The sequence below is a fragment of the Tupaia chinensis genome, unplaced genomic scaffold, assembly GCF_000334495.1.
Source record: "Tupaia chinensis unplaced genomic scaffold, TupChi_1.0 Scaffold000515_1, whole genome shotgun sequence".
Taxonomy (NCBI): Eukaryota; Metazoa; Chordata; class Mammalia; order Scandentia; family Tupaiidae; genus Tupaia; species Tupaia belangeri.
Window position 1 is genome coordinate 3,386,653 of NW_006160028.1, and position 17,265 is coordinate 3,403,917.

Below are 17,265 nucleotides of genomic sequence, written 5' to 3' on the forward strand. Positions count from 1 at the left end.
GTGTATGGATTTTAAGAAAATGTGCATTGAAATAAACTTTTTAAATTCTACTTCTTTTGCTAATGTTTGAAGGTACCCTTTCATTTTTTAAAAATCTGTATGTTCCCTATCTCTATCATGCTAACTATCTTGGGTAACAGGTAGGAAGCAAGTTATTACTTGCTTAATTTTTTTTTTTCAATATCAAGAAATGTCAAGCAGTGACCCATCTAGGTCATTCTGCAGTACATCAACTCTCTGACTACGCTTCAGCTATGGCCTAGGCCTCCAATGCTTCTGAAATGTACAGAGGGTCTTTAGAAAAAGAACAAGTAACCAGATGTTACAGTACCTCAGGCATGTGAAGGAGCACATTATCTCACTCAGAAGATGCAAAGTTACAAACTTGTAATCAACACAAAAAGTAAACGTAAATGAGATGACGGCAACTAATACATTCATTTCAAGCGCATTTGCTGAATGCCTAGTAAATGTTATGCTAAGAAATTAATGAGGTGTGTGTGGGTCATGTGAAGGGACCCAACAGCTTAAACTGATATTAAGATTTACTAGCTCTCTCTAGAGAAAAGGTAGGGATAGAACTGTTACTGGGGGAAGAAGGCCTTGGGGGAATATAAAAACAATGATAACAGGTAATTATAATTGCCTACTTAAATGTACAGGCAATGAATGTTCTAAAAACTGCCTGTAGTACTGTTTGCCTCCTTACACAGAGGAAATGGAAGAAAGTTCAGTAAGTTGCTAAAACCTAATGAGTAACACCTAGAGCAAGACTCAAAGCCAGGCTGTCTGGCTCAAGCATGTGGGGTCTTCACCTCTACAACAGGGAAAATCAGGTGGAAGAAGAAAACGCCTTAGTTATTCTTTCATTCCACCTGGTTCTGACTATAGGGATTTCAGTAAGTATATATAGAACCCATCTCACTTAGGCTTTTTATCATCCTTTTAGAATGATTATTGCTTATGCTCAAAGAAAACACAGAAATTAGGCCAACCTCTCCATTCCAGCTTGTAAATGGAATGTTTTTGAAACATCAGAAGAATTAGAGACAAAACTGGGAAATAAATGAAAACTTCTTTTTAAACAAGTGGAGTAGATCCTTTGAAGCAACATATTTTTCACTTCAACAGATACTTCATGAGAGCTTTACTATCATTAGATTTAAGTTTACCAAGTTCTAGCTTTTAAAGGGAAAACCTAATCTAGAGCAAACAGCTATGTGAGTGGATCATGAGATCGACATCATATGATATAACAAACACTGGATTCAAAGCCAGAGGGCTAGGATTGAAGTCCCAAATCTGCTACATCCTAGTCTATGACCTAGCAAATGTCACACAATCTCTGGGCATCTCACTTGCTTTTCCAGACCAGGTAGGTTCTATGTATACTTCACAAGGTACGTTTGGTCTTTGGGAACATTATGCAAATCTTTAAAATTTTGTGAAACGCAAATGTTAACAATATCTAAACAGAAGGTATTGCCTTTGATGGAATATATTTTCCTTTTTGTTCAAAGGCAAGGGAATAGACACAATGACTTCACAGGTCAAAGAAGCATATAAATCTTAAAAAATCACCTGCTGAATTTCGTAAGCTCATTCAGCCAACAAGTGAGCTCAGAACTCCTGATCTACCATCATGCATTAACCAGACCAAAACAAACAAACAAAAGCCACAATATTTCCCCATAGTTTTCCTCATATAATAGCAAACCTCTTATGACTAGGAAGTATAAGCAATTATATGACTTTGGGAAGATATTTCATTTCTGTAGGTCTCAGTCTCTTCTGTGTTCAATGAATATAGTGAAGGACCGTAATTCTGCCATGTGCACTTCTGAGAGACTTTATTAGGAATAAGTGACATAAGATATGTGAAAATACTCTGGAAATAATAAAATGTCAAATAGAAGCCAGAGACAACCAACACCTCCTCTTTAAGTCACTGTGTGAAGGACCCTGTCACTTGAAAATACAATTGATTACACAAGCAAATCACTTCTCCTGCCAAGAAGATTTGTTGCCCTTGGTGAAATAATACAATTTTGGCCAGATAGGAAATTTCGTCATTTTCTTTTGACTTTGGTTCTGACTTTTGGAAAATGCATGTCTGGGATTCAGAGTCCAAAACTCAACTCTGGCCCTGACTGCCAGATCACAGCCTGGAGTGAGTGACTTGATCATTGACAGAGCTGAGAAAGGATCTGTTAGCTACCAAAGCTACCAGGCAGACCCCAGGCTGAAATCTTCCCAACCGAGGCTCTCCAGCTAACCAGGCAGCAGCAGGGTCCTGAATGTGCAGGTGAGCCAGGCTCTGTGAGGAGAACAGAAGAGAGGAGACAGAGCTCCTACTGTGTCTGTAACATCTTGTCCTTCCCTTTAACCTTTGTACCTTCCCAATGAGGTAGGCTCTGTCAGCCCCAATGCACAGATCAGTTCACTGATGTCAATATAGCAAAATTAATAGAGTTGGGATTAGAATCCAAGTGTAACCCTGAAACATATGCCCTTTCTCAGATGAACAAAAGTGCCTGCCCTCCAGGAGCTCACAATCTAGTGAGAAAGTCAGGAAGGCAACTCAATAGACTGTGAGCTCCTTCAGGGCAGGGACCATTTTTTATTCTTTCTTGTATCTTCAGTACCAAGCACAGTATCTACCATGTAAAAGTCACCCATGTCTTCTGAACAGATAAGCCATAATCAAATGTTTTCATTTACAAAATACAAATCTGTATCTCTCTGTCTTCATAAACTCTGCCGCTCCTCTTTGTCAGTCTACCAAGGATTACTTAGAAACTTCTTTACAGCCCACTGTGGACAGAAGTATGACTACTTTTCCTATTTTTCCAAAATCTTTTCAAAATGGACTGGGGAAGTCATACCACAAACATTAATAGACCATTTATTTTCTATTAACAGAATTCTTCCTACCTCCTGCTCCTGGCATAGTATCTTTGAGATATGTATTGCAACTGATTACAGTATATTCTTTTGCTTATCTCTTCCCAAGACACAGAACTCCCCTTTTCCTTGAGATGTAGATTAAGCCTTTCTTTAACTAAGACACAGATCTTCCCTTCCAATCACCAAACTAAGAATTGTGGAACCCACCTATAACCTACAAGCTCCCCCCTCCTCCCCCGCCATATGACTCGCCTTTTTTGGGCCAGACCAATAGAAAATCTTTTCACTAAATGTTGTCTGTCAATATCAAAAACAAATAAAAGGAACCCCTGTACATGATCACGCCGAGAAAGACATGTATGCCTTTTCTCCGGGCCTAGGTCACTCACAGTTGACTTGGAAATAAACTGCATTAATTATTAATTTTACAGTTTTTTTTTTTTTTTTTTTTTTGTCAATACCACAATACACAGCCTCACATTCTATACTTCCCTTCTCCATCTTCTGCACTACCTTCTTCCTTTAACGATATTGGCACACAGGTGGTGTTCAACAAATGTTCACTGAATGACCAGACAGATCCAAGAAGGGATTTATCCAACTGGAGGCATTGGGAAGGCTTCAAAGAAGACAGGCAATTTATTTGGGCCATCTACACTCCGCAATCTTAAAGGCTAGATGACATTGCACAGGAAAAATTTAATCCTCTTTACCATAAATTAGATAAATGACATCAGAACAAAACATTTTCCTTTAAATCAGAATATGAGCTATGCCAAATTCCATTTTCTCCTAAAGGATATGGGTTTAGGCCAAAAGCCCATCATGTAGATTATTGTTTTTCTCCTCCCAAGTACTTAGGGAAGATTAAGTCTCATTTGGCATGCAGTGGCACTCAGCAAGGTCACAGTTCTTCTGCACTGGTGCCTGGGGCAGTTAAGGTAAGAACTATGTTTTCCAAATGAAGAAACTTCTGCCATACTTGAAGGTAAGACATCCGGTTAGCCAGGAAGGCATGGAGATATTCAGGGCTTTGATAGAGAAGTCAGAAAAGGTCAGTGAGAAAGTTGAAGACACTCTAACCTTAGCTCTTCCCTCCTGGAATCCAGCATTAGAGGGGCCCTGTGTACAAGACGAGGAAACAGCTCTGTCTGTATTGTACCAGGAGCCCCCACTCAGTTTGTTCATCCATAAAATCAGACAGCTGGAGTTGAACTAGATGGTCTCCCATAACCTGGAAACTAGAAATGAGAGAGCATGGAAAAGAGAGAGAAACTGTAATGAAGTAACAGCTGGAATTGAACTAGATGGTCTCCCATGATGGTCTCCCATAACCTGGAAACTAGAAATGAGAGAGCATGGAAAAGAGAGAGAAACTGTAATGAAGTATGTGAATTTAAAGATTCATGGAAAGCCATGGAATTCCTTTGTTATTTTGATAACAAGCCAAGCTAAGATGGTCTCTGTATTTTCAGTGGGCCCTGAGTCACACTGAGGCTCCCACACTGACACAAATCTCACTTAAGCACAAGTACAGAGACATGCCTTTGCTTTTCCTCAAGCTAAAGTCTCAAAGCCCCTACCTCATAACCAAATATTGGCAGCAGCTTTCACAACCTTAACATAAAGTCCCTCCAGCTTTTCATTTTTAACTTTTCCTCTTTGTGGTACTGCCTGCACTTGCCACACTAAACTAAGAAACACAGCAGAAGCCGGCCTGCAATGAGACACACACTTGTTGACTCCTTGTTTTATGTTGATTCTTTCTACTTGTTGTTGACTCCTTGTTTTATGTTGATTCTTTCTGGAGTAACTGTCAGGCCTTTCCTGTGTCCTCACTGTGCTTGCCCATTCTCTAGAAAACCATAGGATTTTAATCTTGGCTGTCACTCAGAATCCTGTAGGAAGCTCGAGACATAACAATGCCCCCTTACAAGACCAATTAATTCGGTAACTCTGCGGGGTGAGGCCCAAGAAACAATATGGATAGAAGGCTCAGCAGATCATTCTGATGGGCAAAAGGAAACCGAGTAACAACTCACTACACAGTACAAGTTACACAGTGTGTTAACGTCTCTCTCTGTTTCACTGTCTGGCATTTCTTTGGAGACTAAGTCATCCATCTAGCATTCACAATGCCCATTAGATTTCCCTCCAGAAACATATATCAGGGTTAGGTTTGCAAGACCGGGTGTGGGGACAAGCTGGAGTCACCCACCTCAGGCTCTCACAGGAGCCTAGCACTTCCTGTGCTTTCTCTTTATCATCATTGCTTTCACAAGTATAGGCTCGTGACTACGTAAACCAAAGTCAGCCATAAGAAGAGCCATGTATTCTGACTGGGAGGATTCATTCTCGGGGCTTTATGTTATTATCAGCAACACTAATGGCTACATGTATTGGACACTTATTTTATGCAGGGCAATGGGCTAAGTACTTTAGGTGGATTGTTTACACTTAATAATCCCAATATGCCTGGGAAGCAAGTACAATTAATATCGCCATCACGCAGATGAGGAAATTTAGTATTAGTGAGGTAGACAACACGTACCACCACCTGACTCATGACTGCCCGACTCTGAAGTCTGTCCTCACACCCCTCTGGCCAGGGCAGTGTCCCGTCTACATTACTGTCTTCACCAACATGCGGGAGGACGAAGCTCTCACCAAGTGGACACCCTCTTCCAGGGAAGGGGAATGTATTTTCTCTAGGAACAGTGAAGAAGGTTGTCCAAAGGAGCAAAGACGATATGCAACTCAGGATGAATTGTGTCTCATGGGAGGCTGTGCTAGAGCAAATGGGTTGGATCTGGGAAGTCTCCATAATCCGGGAGGGAGCACTTACCCTGGAAATGGTCTAGCTTACTTACACAGGTCTTCACATCTGAGGGTATTCCCTCAGGACAGGACATTAGCGGGTTAGAGTCCTGACCTCACATCGAGCGCTGCGTGCACTCAGTCAGGCTCTTCTCGTGACCCTGGCCTCAGACCTGGAATTGCCCCATGGCTCTCACAATTACATGAGGTAGACAATCTGACCTGACCCTAAAAACCCCTTAAACTTTGTTTTCAATCTTACCTCTGCTTACTTGTACTCCCTATTCCAGACTAGCTTGCTTAAGTTCTCTCAATACAACAGCACTGACCATTTTCCACCCTGAGGCCATTGCTCACACTATGCTCCCTGCTGTGAACACTGAGAGCCAACATCTTCTGGAAGGTCAGACCCATCAGTCTTCCAATCCTAGTTTTCCTAGTTTGCATATCTTCTTCCTTAATCTACTAGTCCTGCTCCCTCAAAGCAAAACAAAGTAGTTAAGAAAACAGACACCAGGGGTCAGCAGATGATGTAGTGGTTATGTTGCTGGACTCCCACGTGGCCAATCCCTGCTCGAGTCCCAGATCACACTGGGCATATGTTTGTGCATGGCTAAGATCCGGGGAGGGAAGTGGAGAAGAAAGGATTGTGGTGTGGGCCTGCCCCCTGAGGGGTGATTTCTCACTTCCCCTTGCACTGTGTTTGTCTCTCTTTCTCCCAGCATCACATGTGTCATAAGGCAAAAACCTCTAAAGCAAAAAAGAAAAGAAAAGAAGAAAAAGCAAGACAAGACAAGACAAGACCAGAGAACACTGCTTGGCTCACAACTATTGATGATGAGGCCTTGGGGAGCTTACCTTCTCTGTACCTCAGCTTTCTCACTGCAAAATGGAGATAATCCTAGTACCCACACTTCAAAGGACTGGTTTAGAAAAACATGTAAAGCCCATGAAATAGTGTTTAACATAGTATTTGATAAGTACATGAAAACTCTCTTCTGAGACATTAAATACTGACTAGCCACAGGTGCAGTTACAAACTTTTAGTACTATTGGGGTTCTTAAATGTGTTTCATTAATAGTATCCAGATGTTCCATAGCATGGGTCCAGCCTCCAACCCACAGAGAACAACTAGTAAATGTCCATGTACTGAATTGTGTTGAATTATCAGTATCAATGCTGCCAACTGAGTGCTAGAGAGAGAGCTGTGGTTAAGTCTCAGCACCTTCGTCATCCTATATCATATTCCCAATGTAACACATAGCGAGAACTAGCAAAAGGAAATTTCTGTTTTCCTTTCAGTGTTGTATAATTTTGGTCTCATATTAACATGCCTCGGGGAATAAAATATGTATTTACATAAAAATTTCTGGTAATGGAATCTTGAAAAGTAATTAAATGAAACAGTTTCTATTTTGCTGAGGGCTCCCTTCCTAACACTAGGCACGTGCCGTGTCAGGATGTGAAGACCCCAACGGTCTTTATCCATGAGTCCCTGGTGAAGGACCCAGCTCACTTGTAACTTCAAGAGGACAGAAACATCTTTAGAAGGTAGAAAAACTAACAGGCATTAGATTCGTGGACATAACTACAAGGGCGAGGTGAACACAGGTGCTTTATAACATAAGAAAGCACACTTCCTACTCCTTTTCTGCCAATTTCTCCCAAAAAAAAGGTTCAAAAGAGAATTTAGCAACTAAGAACCTGGAGAAAGCTTTAGAAATCATCTAGGTTAATGTTACTTATTCTGTTGTCCATGGAACCTGATGTGTCCATGATACCTGTTCTAATGGAACTTTAGGGATTGATTTCAAAACTTAAAGACCTGGGACCAGCAGTTAACGGAATGGCTATGTCGTTGGACTCCCATGTAGTCTACCGCGGTTTGAGTCCTAGACCCGGTGGCTTAAAACTCATGCCGGGCGCATGTGTGGATGTGCCCAGAATCCTGAGAGGAGAATGGAGGAGAAGGGATTGCGGCATGGCCATCCCCCCTGGGGGGTGATTTCTCGCTTTCTGTCTCTCTGTCTCTCTCTGTCTGGCGAGCGCACATGCCCTATAGCAAAAAACTCTCCAAAAAAAGATTAAAAAAAAAAAACACTTAAAGGACTAAAAATACAAACTGTCTACCATTAGAGTGTTTGATAAAATATCAACTAATTCCAGAGATATTGGTATGTCATTCTATACAGTTTTGATGTCCTGGAGAATAAAAACTAAAAAAAAAAAAAAAAAGAAAGAAAGAAAGAAAGAAAGGTGTCTTATTTAATAAACACAGTTTGGCTGTGGAATCATCAGCACAAGATGTTAAAATTCCCCCAAATAATATGAGGTTCCCTTATTAATAAAAAGATCTAGACTGAGACTCAAATCTCATAATGCAGATTCATAATGACTTCAAGTCTAGTATTCTTAGAAATGTCCTAGCTGACTGGAAGGTCTTTGCATGGATGTGTTTGTGTCTATGTTTATATTATACAAGGGACTTAGAAACTGTTGTGGAAAATAGAAATAGGAGGTTATTTTGCTGCAAAAAGAAACCCTTAAACCCATGCATGTTTTCTAATAGTCATCTTCCATGAACATTTTCAAGAACTCTTGTATGAAAAATGCTTTTGCATCGGTAGACTAAGATTTCTTTGCCCTTCCAGTGTGCATCTGCACTGATTCTTATAGAGGAAGCTGCACATGTACAGACCATGAGAAACACAGGCACATACTACCCTCCCCACTCCACACGACTCTGATTTCCTAACTGACCACACATTTTCATAAATCTTTTTTTAACAAATTTCGAGAGGTTCTCCCTCATTTTTGTCAGATTAGGAAATACTCAGGGTGTACAACCAAAAACCCAGTCGAGCGAGGCAGATGGACACAGTAGCTCTTACAAACTGTTTCCCTAGGAAACGAGGCAAAAAGCAGGATTTTAACCAAATATAGAATTAGCAGTCAAAATGTGGAAATAGAAACTCCGAGCTATGGACTGACGGGAAACCCCAATATTCATCCCATCTCTGCAAACCACATACAGGAGGCAAAATCAGAGTAGGGGCACGTTCGCTGGGTGAATCCAGTAAAGGCTCAGAGGACATGAACTTCCTCAAAAGATAATTCCAGTAAAAACAGCACACATGGTTCTCTAGTGAGTCTCCTGAGTCATTTATGAGAAAGGAAAAGAGGTAGAAAAATGAGTCTTACTACCACCGAGACACGCAAGTCCGGGCCCTGCTGCCTGACTCATGGGCGAATGGAAGATGAGCCCCGCGAATGTGGACACCCTTTCACCTCATTACAATCAAAGTGAATATAAAAATAGGCCTTGGAGAGCTCTTGGGCCACTCACAGCCATTGCCACAGTCTGTAACAGAATATGTGACTAAGGAGGTCCTCTTACAGTTTTTCCCTGACTCACTCCTGCCCACGTGGGCTTTAGATTAAAAACTGTTAGTTCTCCCTGGTCCTTTCGCTCCCTTCCCTCTTTCCCCAACCCTCTTCTCCTCTATCACTGGATAGCTTTGTAGTCATGTCCTTTGTAGTCATCCTGTTTTAAGATAAAGGGAACTAGAAAAGTGCCTGGGGAAATAAAGTGAGTACTGCTACGTCTCTGTTTGCTGCCCAGTACGATGAACTCACACGTACCCAGCTTTCTCCACAAGGGCGGCCGTGTTCTAGCTGCTGTGAATGTGCCAGATCTGTGTCCAGTGATGGGGGAAGAATGTATTTAGTGTCTGGCTTTTATTTCAGTAAAAATAACATTTTACCCGGATTTCAGAATGATTATTGACACCCTTGATACTGAGTATAACTTAGTAATTTACATGGGTGTTTACTCTGCTTGCTGCTGTGAGCTGCTGTGAGGGTGAATGTTAACTTTCGCAACCAACACCCAGCCTCGTCGTCCGGCTCCTAAAAGGCCTGCTCCGCTACTCCCCTCAAGCCCTGGGCACTTAAAATGTAACCATAATAAATGCTGTTGTGTGTTGCGTGGCCTTGACCTGATCAAGCCGTAGCCTCGACAGGCACCTGGGATCATCGGAGCAGGGAGAGCCTTCGAAAGCAATTAACAAGAGGCTGGAAAAGTACAAGCTGAGAGCGGCATGGTGTGTGCGCGTGTGCGTTGACACATATGCTAATAAAGGCAAGAAGATGGAAAAGAAAGTCTTTTCCTCCTAAAAATCACACAATCTGTGTTACCATTGAATTGAAAAAGTCAGTAATTTTTTGCGTATGCATCATGAATTTAAATTTGGAAACAATTTTTCCTTGTGTGACATTTCTTGCTTTGCTATTAATATAGCAAATTCCCAGAAGACAGAAAAGAAAGACTATGGAAATAGAAGAATGAATTCGAGTCTTGGATTGGCCAATAACTAGCTATGTGACCTTGATCAGGCCTCAAGTCTTCAGTTTTGTTATCTGCTTCAAAGAAGGATAGGGCCACCCCCATGGCCTAGTGGTTAGGGGGGCTAGACCCTACATGGCTGACTGCAATTAAAATCCCAGTCCCAGCAGCTTGAAAACCATGCTGTGTGTGTGCCTGCACACGCAGGACGGAGAAATGGAGGAGAAGGGATGGCAGTACGACTATACTGTACTCACTCCCTCTCCGGTGAATGAATGTACCTTCTGGCAATAAGAACAAGACAAAGATATAGTGTGGACTTCTTGTTTATTTCATGTGATAATGGTGAATGGTAAGTGAGATAATACCTTCAGTCATTCAGCTGACAAATACTGTCTTGTTTTTTTTTTCTTTGTTCTTTGGTTTGCCAGGTACTTCTCAGGAGCTGGGGCAGGGGGATACAGTGTAGAGACAATAAAGTCTCTGCATGAGTTTAAGACATGCAAACCATACATGAATTAAATAGATAATGAGCATATATATATATATATATATATATATATATACATATATATATACACCATATATGCATATTCATACATATAATATCAGGATAGTGATGAATGATAATAGAAACATGTGAAGGAACTTCATAAACAGTAAAATCTCATATAGGTCAAATCCATTAGCTAGCAGTAATCATATTAGGGTCCTAGATAATAAGCTTTCTGTAGTTATAATATTTCCTTCCTCCCTCCCTTCCACAAATAGTGAAGAGTGTACTTTGAAAATTGCACTGGGGTGTATTTCCGGAAGGGAAGCAGATCCTAGCAGCAGATCTTGTTCCCAGGTGGACTGCAGTCCTCATAGACAGAAGGCATTAAGTGAATTAGTGTTGCCCTAGGTACGATGTGGTAAAAGTCATCTCTAAGAAGAGTAGGTAATTACCACGGCAATTTTTGGACAGAGAACTTTTCCCATTTGGGAGAAGGCCCTGGAGGTGACATGGTAGAGAGTAGAAGTGGAACAGGGAGAGCTGTCCCTGGCAGAAAGATGTAAGCAAAGACAGTGTGCTCTAAGCAGGGCTTATAACACTGGGTGGCTCCCAGTGTTCAAGAAAATATAGCTAGGGTCAAAGAGCAGGGGTCCGTCAGCTCCCCACGGTGGAGCTGCGTTCTCAGCGATTTTCTCAGCTCCTCTTACTCTGCAGAGAAACTCTGTGCTCCAGTCCCCATGGTCTGGTCTTAACTAGAGTGAATCAAGATTGGCGTTTAAAAATAAGACTTTCTCTGATTTCAAAGTTGTTGGTAACTATTATAGAGACTCCTTTTTGGTAACAATGGCACAATAATCCTTTCAAACATAGTAAGTAAGTCAAATGCCAAGTAAAGGCATCTTCTTCTACTGAGTGTGCAGTTCCCGCTCCTTCCTACAGATACACTTGAGGAAAGCTGAGGCCTTTTCTACAAATTGAAAGATATTATTATTTTTTATTTTATTTTTTTTCCTTTTTGCTATTAGAGTCTGAATGCATCCATGTCCTCTTCTTTTCTGATTGGGGGTAAGGGGAGGTAGAGAGGAAGTGCTCTCCCATTACTGCAGGAAACTGAAACACGAAGTTAGAGAAGTAAGTTAGGCTTTTTGGCTTTATTTCAAATACACTTCTTATTATGAAGGGTGTGAACTGGAAATAAAGATGTCTTCTTTCATTTGAAAGATTGTGAGCATTCTTGCTTGATAGTCCAAATAAATGGGTGAAAGCTGCCAACCGTATGCGGCTTCAAATCAGCCTGTTCTTACACTCACAGAGTGCTGAGCCGATCTCAAGTGATCCAATTTAGAAACGTCTCACTAATTGTTACAATTCAAGAGCAGAATTCCAGCCGAGGATATGTAAGAACATACAAAGTCACAGCCCACATTTCAGATTTCCCTGAGATGTGGAAAGAGAAGAAAAAGATGATGAAGAAGAAGAAACAGAAGGAAAAAAAAAAAGGAGAAGAAGCTCCAGCCAGGATAAATTTTTCTTCTTCTGATAGCCGTTTTGTTGGGCCACTACACAGAGCTTACTGACTCATATTCACCAACCATTCTAATGCCCATGTTGTTGTTTCTTCCTCATTCCAAAGGAGATTAGAACCAGTAAACATTAAAAAGTGGTGGGAAAGACTGTGAGAGGCAGCGCAGTAAAGGCAGAGATGACAGCTGACAGCCTGAGGGGACAGGAGAGAAGAATTACTAAATTTCAGCAGAGCGTAATAATAGATGGTCATGGTGATGACCTTGAGTTGTCGAAAGGTTTCAAATGCTTAAAATGGTCCCTTTAGGTAGATGAGAAATATGTGATGCATTTTAATAAGGTTTTCAACCAAATCCATTACAGTTGTTTATTACTGTTATCATTATTATTATGAATGTTGGCTGTAATGAGAAAGCTAGAACTGTGTGGAAATCAGATATAAGGTACAAAGTGACTACAGTGGGTGTGTGCACACCACACTCACGTGCACATGCAGCGTCACCCATTCCTCAGAGTGGCCACGAATCTCCGACACTAATTAAACACACACCCATGCACGCATGCACACACACTTAGAATAGTCAAAGTTTTAACAAACGAAGGGAAGACCACATTGAACACCAAAATACTAATTTCAGTGGTTCTAGTGGACAGTAATGACAAAAGGAATGCTGTGATTTTAACAATGGGCGAAAAGACATGATCTTAAAGAAAGTGGCTCCAGTGACATTCTTGAGAGTAAACCATCGGTTTACTTTCCTACGTACTTCCACAACGTGTAGCCACACCTGTGCCGCTGTGTGCATACTCTTCTAACCACCTCGCGAGGCGGGCCTTCCGGTGACCTCTATTTCACAAGGGAGGAAGGCAGGGCACCCATGCAGCTAGAAGTTGGCTCAGTCACAGAACTGCTGTCTGACTGGAGTCCAGGGTCCCGGGGTTCCAAGACCACATTCCTTCCTCTGCAATGCACTACTTCCAAGTAAGGGGCTACTCTATCCATGCCTCTGAGGATAACCACAACACACATGGACAATCCTACTATGGAGTGCCTATTAAAGGCTAGCAACTATCTTCTCAGGTGGACCTGTCCACCAGTCTGGAAAATAGAGATTATTAAGCCCCATTCTTTGCACAAAGAAGCAGTTCTTAGAAGACCAAGTTACCTACCTACACCTTCAGATTTAAATTTCACCCATTTCTTTTTATGCATCTTCTTTTTTTTCTTCTCACAAGATTCGCAATTTACCTATTAATTCCCTTTCCCCTATAAAGGCAAGTTCTGTCTTACTCATTTGCATATCCCTTATAGTACTTAGAAAGGTGCACGAGACATACAGGGTACACAGAAAGTGTCCACGGCTGAATATGTATACGTAGGCATGTATGTCCAAACATAGGTGCATGTATGTACACACTTATGCATAATGGAAAGAGTATAAAGTTTGGAATCAGAAAGACTAGGATTTGCCTCTTTCTCTGCCCTTTCTGAACTATCTCAAATTTCTGCTAGTTAGGCAGAAGTGTCTGTGTTGTGAACCCAAAAAATGAAGCAGACAATTTTCCACAGAGATTGTGATAAAAGTTTGATATCAAAGAATAACCTAAAAATGGGAGTTTAGGGTCCACAGAGGTTGATTCTCACATGTGGCAACTTGTGGACACCAAGTTTCTTTTTTTTTTTTTTTAAAGAGAGATTTTTTCCTATATGGTGTGTACGCTCGCTGGAGAGACAGAAAGACAGAGGACATGGCCACACCATAATCCCTTCTCCTCCATTTTTCTCTCAGGATTTTTGGCATGCATGCAAAAGCTTGAGTGCTCCCAGCTTGAGTTTTAATCTGCTGGGTCTGGGACTTGAACTGAGTCAACTACGTGGGAGTCTACTGACATAACTGTTATGCCACCTGCTGGTCCCCGAAGTTCATATTTGCTGCAATAGATGTGACCTCCTATAGTAATATCAAACTTCGTAAAGGAGTTGGGGGAAGTGAATCTTCTGGGGAGGACATCATTGCCCCATTCACAGGAGGCTGAGTTCTTGGGAGGGGGATGTGACTGCTCCCTCCCAAAGGTTGTTAGACTTCTTACAGTTAAAGACCAGTGACTCAGAGCTAGCAGGTGGCATAGTGGTTAAGGTGCTTGACTTCCACATGGCCAACTGTGGTTCAAGTCTCAGACCTAGTGGCTTGAAAATCATGCCAGGAGTGTGTGCATGTGTGCCCCAAATCCTGGAAGAGTATGGAGAAAGGACTGCAGCATGGCCATACCTTCTGGAGGTTGATTTCTCACTTCACCTCTTACTGTCTCTCTCTGGCAAGCATATGTACCCTTTGACAAACACCTTAAAAAAAAAAATACAGTAGCTCAACTGTTATCTTGGTTACAAGGGATGGCCACGCCACAATCCCTTCTCGGTTACAAGGTAACAATTCTTGTGAGAATTTTTTTTTTCTTTTTTTGGAGAGGTTTTTGCTATAGGGCGCATGCGCCCGCCAGACAGACAGAGAGAGACAGAGAGACAGAAAGCGAGAAATCACCCCCCGGGGGGGATGGCCATGCCGCAATCCCTTCTCCTTCATTCTCCTCTTGGGATCTTGGGCACGCACACACACGCACCCGGCATAAGTTTTAAGCCACCGGGTCTGGGATGCGAACCGCAGTTGACTACATGGGAGTCCAGCGACACAGCCATTACGCTAACTGCTGGTCCCCCCAGGTGAGAATTTTACTCGAATAGAAACTTCTGTGCGGGGCTAGTACTAAATGACTCTACAACACAGTAGAAGCGGCGAGGGACATAGGGTGGTATTGATCTGGTTTGTCCACACATTCTGGGCCCAGGAGATAAACAGTTAGTCCCTGGTTATAGTCCAGTCTACTTACTCATATTCTTCCTGGTAACCCATTTATAAATGTTTTCAAAATCATTTAACAAAATGCTTAACCTAAAAAAATAATTCTAAGCACCACCCAGTGTAATGCTCCCGACAAAGAAGGGATAACCTTGCTCCACTAACATTCATGCATCCTCGTCTGCTCATTCATTCATTCCCTTGGAATTAAAGACACCTGTTGTAAGGCAGCAATGTGATAGAAACTGAGGTGCAAAGAAGGGCTTTGCTGATATTGGAATTATAACTGCAGAATAATGTTATAAAAATTACAAAGAAAGAAGTTTGGAGTGCTGTTTCTGGGATTGTTCTAAATAGCGATTCATCTTTCAGTTAGCTGGGTGATTAAAGAAATGCTAGAAAACATAGTTGAGGTTTTGACAACTTCTCCCATAAGTCAGAGTTGGGACCATGTTTGGACTGCTGAAGGGCTACAACTTGTTTCACAGTATCAGGGTCCTCTGTCATTTATAACTGTCAAGCTCTGCTCTTCTAGCAAACAACACCCAAGTCACCTAGACCTGGAGAAGATGGAAGAGGCAGCGCTCAAATAAGCACCTTATACACATCCACCCTTTGGCAAGTTGGGCTCTTGTAGTACTCCTATAACATACTTCATATGGAACAGTAAAGACCGTTGCTAAATTGTAAAATCCCTCTCAGTGTGATTTTAAACTTAATTTCACTCGTATGCAAATGACAGAGCAGCTCCGAAAATGATCCCCACCTCCCATTTCTCAGCATGATTTTCAAGCCGCCAGGTCTGGCACTCAAACCACGGCCAGCCGTGCAGTAGTCCAGCGCCTTTAACCACCACATCATCTCCTGAGTCTACAGAATTCGATTTTACCTGTTACCGGACATGGGAGCTGAGCTGCATTGTTGTGAAATACCCATTTCCTTGGGTCCAGGATCTCTAAGGTTAGAGACCTGTCCTAAGATGTAGAATGAAAAATCACAAACATTTACCTGTTACCGGACAGGGGAGCTGAGCTGCATTGTGTGAAATACACATTTCCTTGGGCCCATGATCTCTAAGGTTAGAGACCCATCCTAAGATGTAGAATGAAAAATCACAAACATGTGTGAAGTAGATGTCAATGAATATTTTACCCTGTCGTGGTTTCTTTAAAACAGAATGCATAGATTTACCTTTGTCAAATCAAAACATGTGATAAAGACTTTTTAAAATTATTTTTGTTTTTGAATCCTTTAAAATAAAACCCACATGATTAGAAAACTCAGGGGTTTTTTTGAGATGAATTAATTCCGTTCTGAAGTTCAATCGGGATCTTGGGCACGCACGCACACATGCCCCGCGTGAGTTTTAAGCCACCGGGTCCGGGACACGAACCGCGGTCGACTATGTGGGAGTCCAGCGACATAGCCATTACGCTAACTGCTGATTCCCACCCCGTTGTGGTTTCTTTAAAACAGAATGCATAGATTTACCTTTGTCAAATCAAAACATGTGATAAAGACTTTTTAAAATTATTTTTGTTTTTGAATCCTTTAAAATAAAACCCACATGATTAGAAAACTCAGGGGTTTTTTTGAGATGAATTAATTCCGTTCTGAAGTTCAATCCTGACCTCAACTTCAGTGCTAATCTCCTATCTGCTACCTACCTACATCATCTTTGAAGTGGGGATACACAGGACGATTCAGCACAGTAAATTGAGAGTTCGTGCTATCTGCACTTTATTTGGGTGGATTAAGCTATATCTATCTAAATAAAAGGCAGTTGTTTTAGCAATTTGGTGTATTCTCTTCATATGTTTAAAGACGATTTTATCGATCGTTCCATGAATAGACAGATCTTCCAGAAGTGGGTTCTACCATAATATGGTAGTGACTGCCCCCTATTTTTACAACATCTTCCCTTTTCTAATGCTTTCCTCTTAAACATTGATCTTTTTTATCCATTATAATCCAAAATAAATTCTAATTTAGAGACTAGTAATTTACTTTTATTACTCTTTCTCTGAATCAAAAAGGGATTCTATTTTAATTATTAATCAATAATTAAAACCAGCTTTCAATGTAGGTGAGAGGATCGCAGTAGTTGGGACTCTGAAGTACAGGAGGAAGGAACAGCTGAGTTAGAAGAATCCCGAGCACATGATTCTAGGGTGTTTTCTGTAACAAGGTCAGGTTTTGACACTTTGAGGAAAAAGAGCATACCTCTTCTGACACCTGTTAATATGGTAAACCATGACTAAATGCAAATGGGCAATCTAAGCTTGCTATGAACTTTAGAATCCTTACCTGTTTGAGATGA

At 41.4% G+C, this 17,265-nt stretch overlaps 1 protein-coding gene and 1 non-coding gene across 9 annotated transcripts in view; both read right to left on the reverse strand.

Moving 5' to 3' along the window:
• Positions 1-17,265, reverse strand: part of LPP (LIM domain containing preferred translocation partner in lipoma) — a 791,955-nt gene that overhangs the window by 199,954 nt on the left and 574,736 nt on the right. The window lies entirely within an intron of this gene.
• MIR28 (microRNA mir-28) lies at positions 2,541-2,602 on the reverse strand. The gene has a single exon (NR_129450.1). It is a non-coding gene; the product is annotated as a microRNA mir-28 (primary transcript).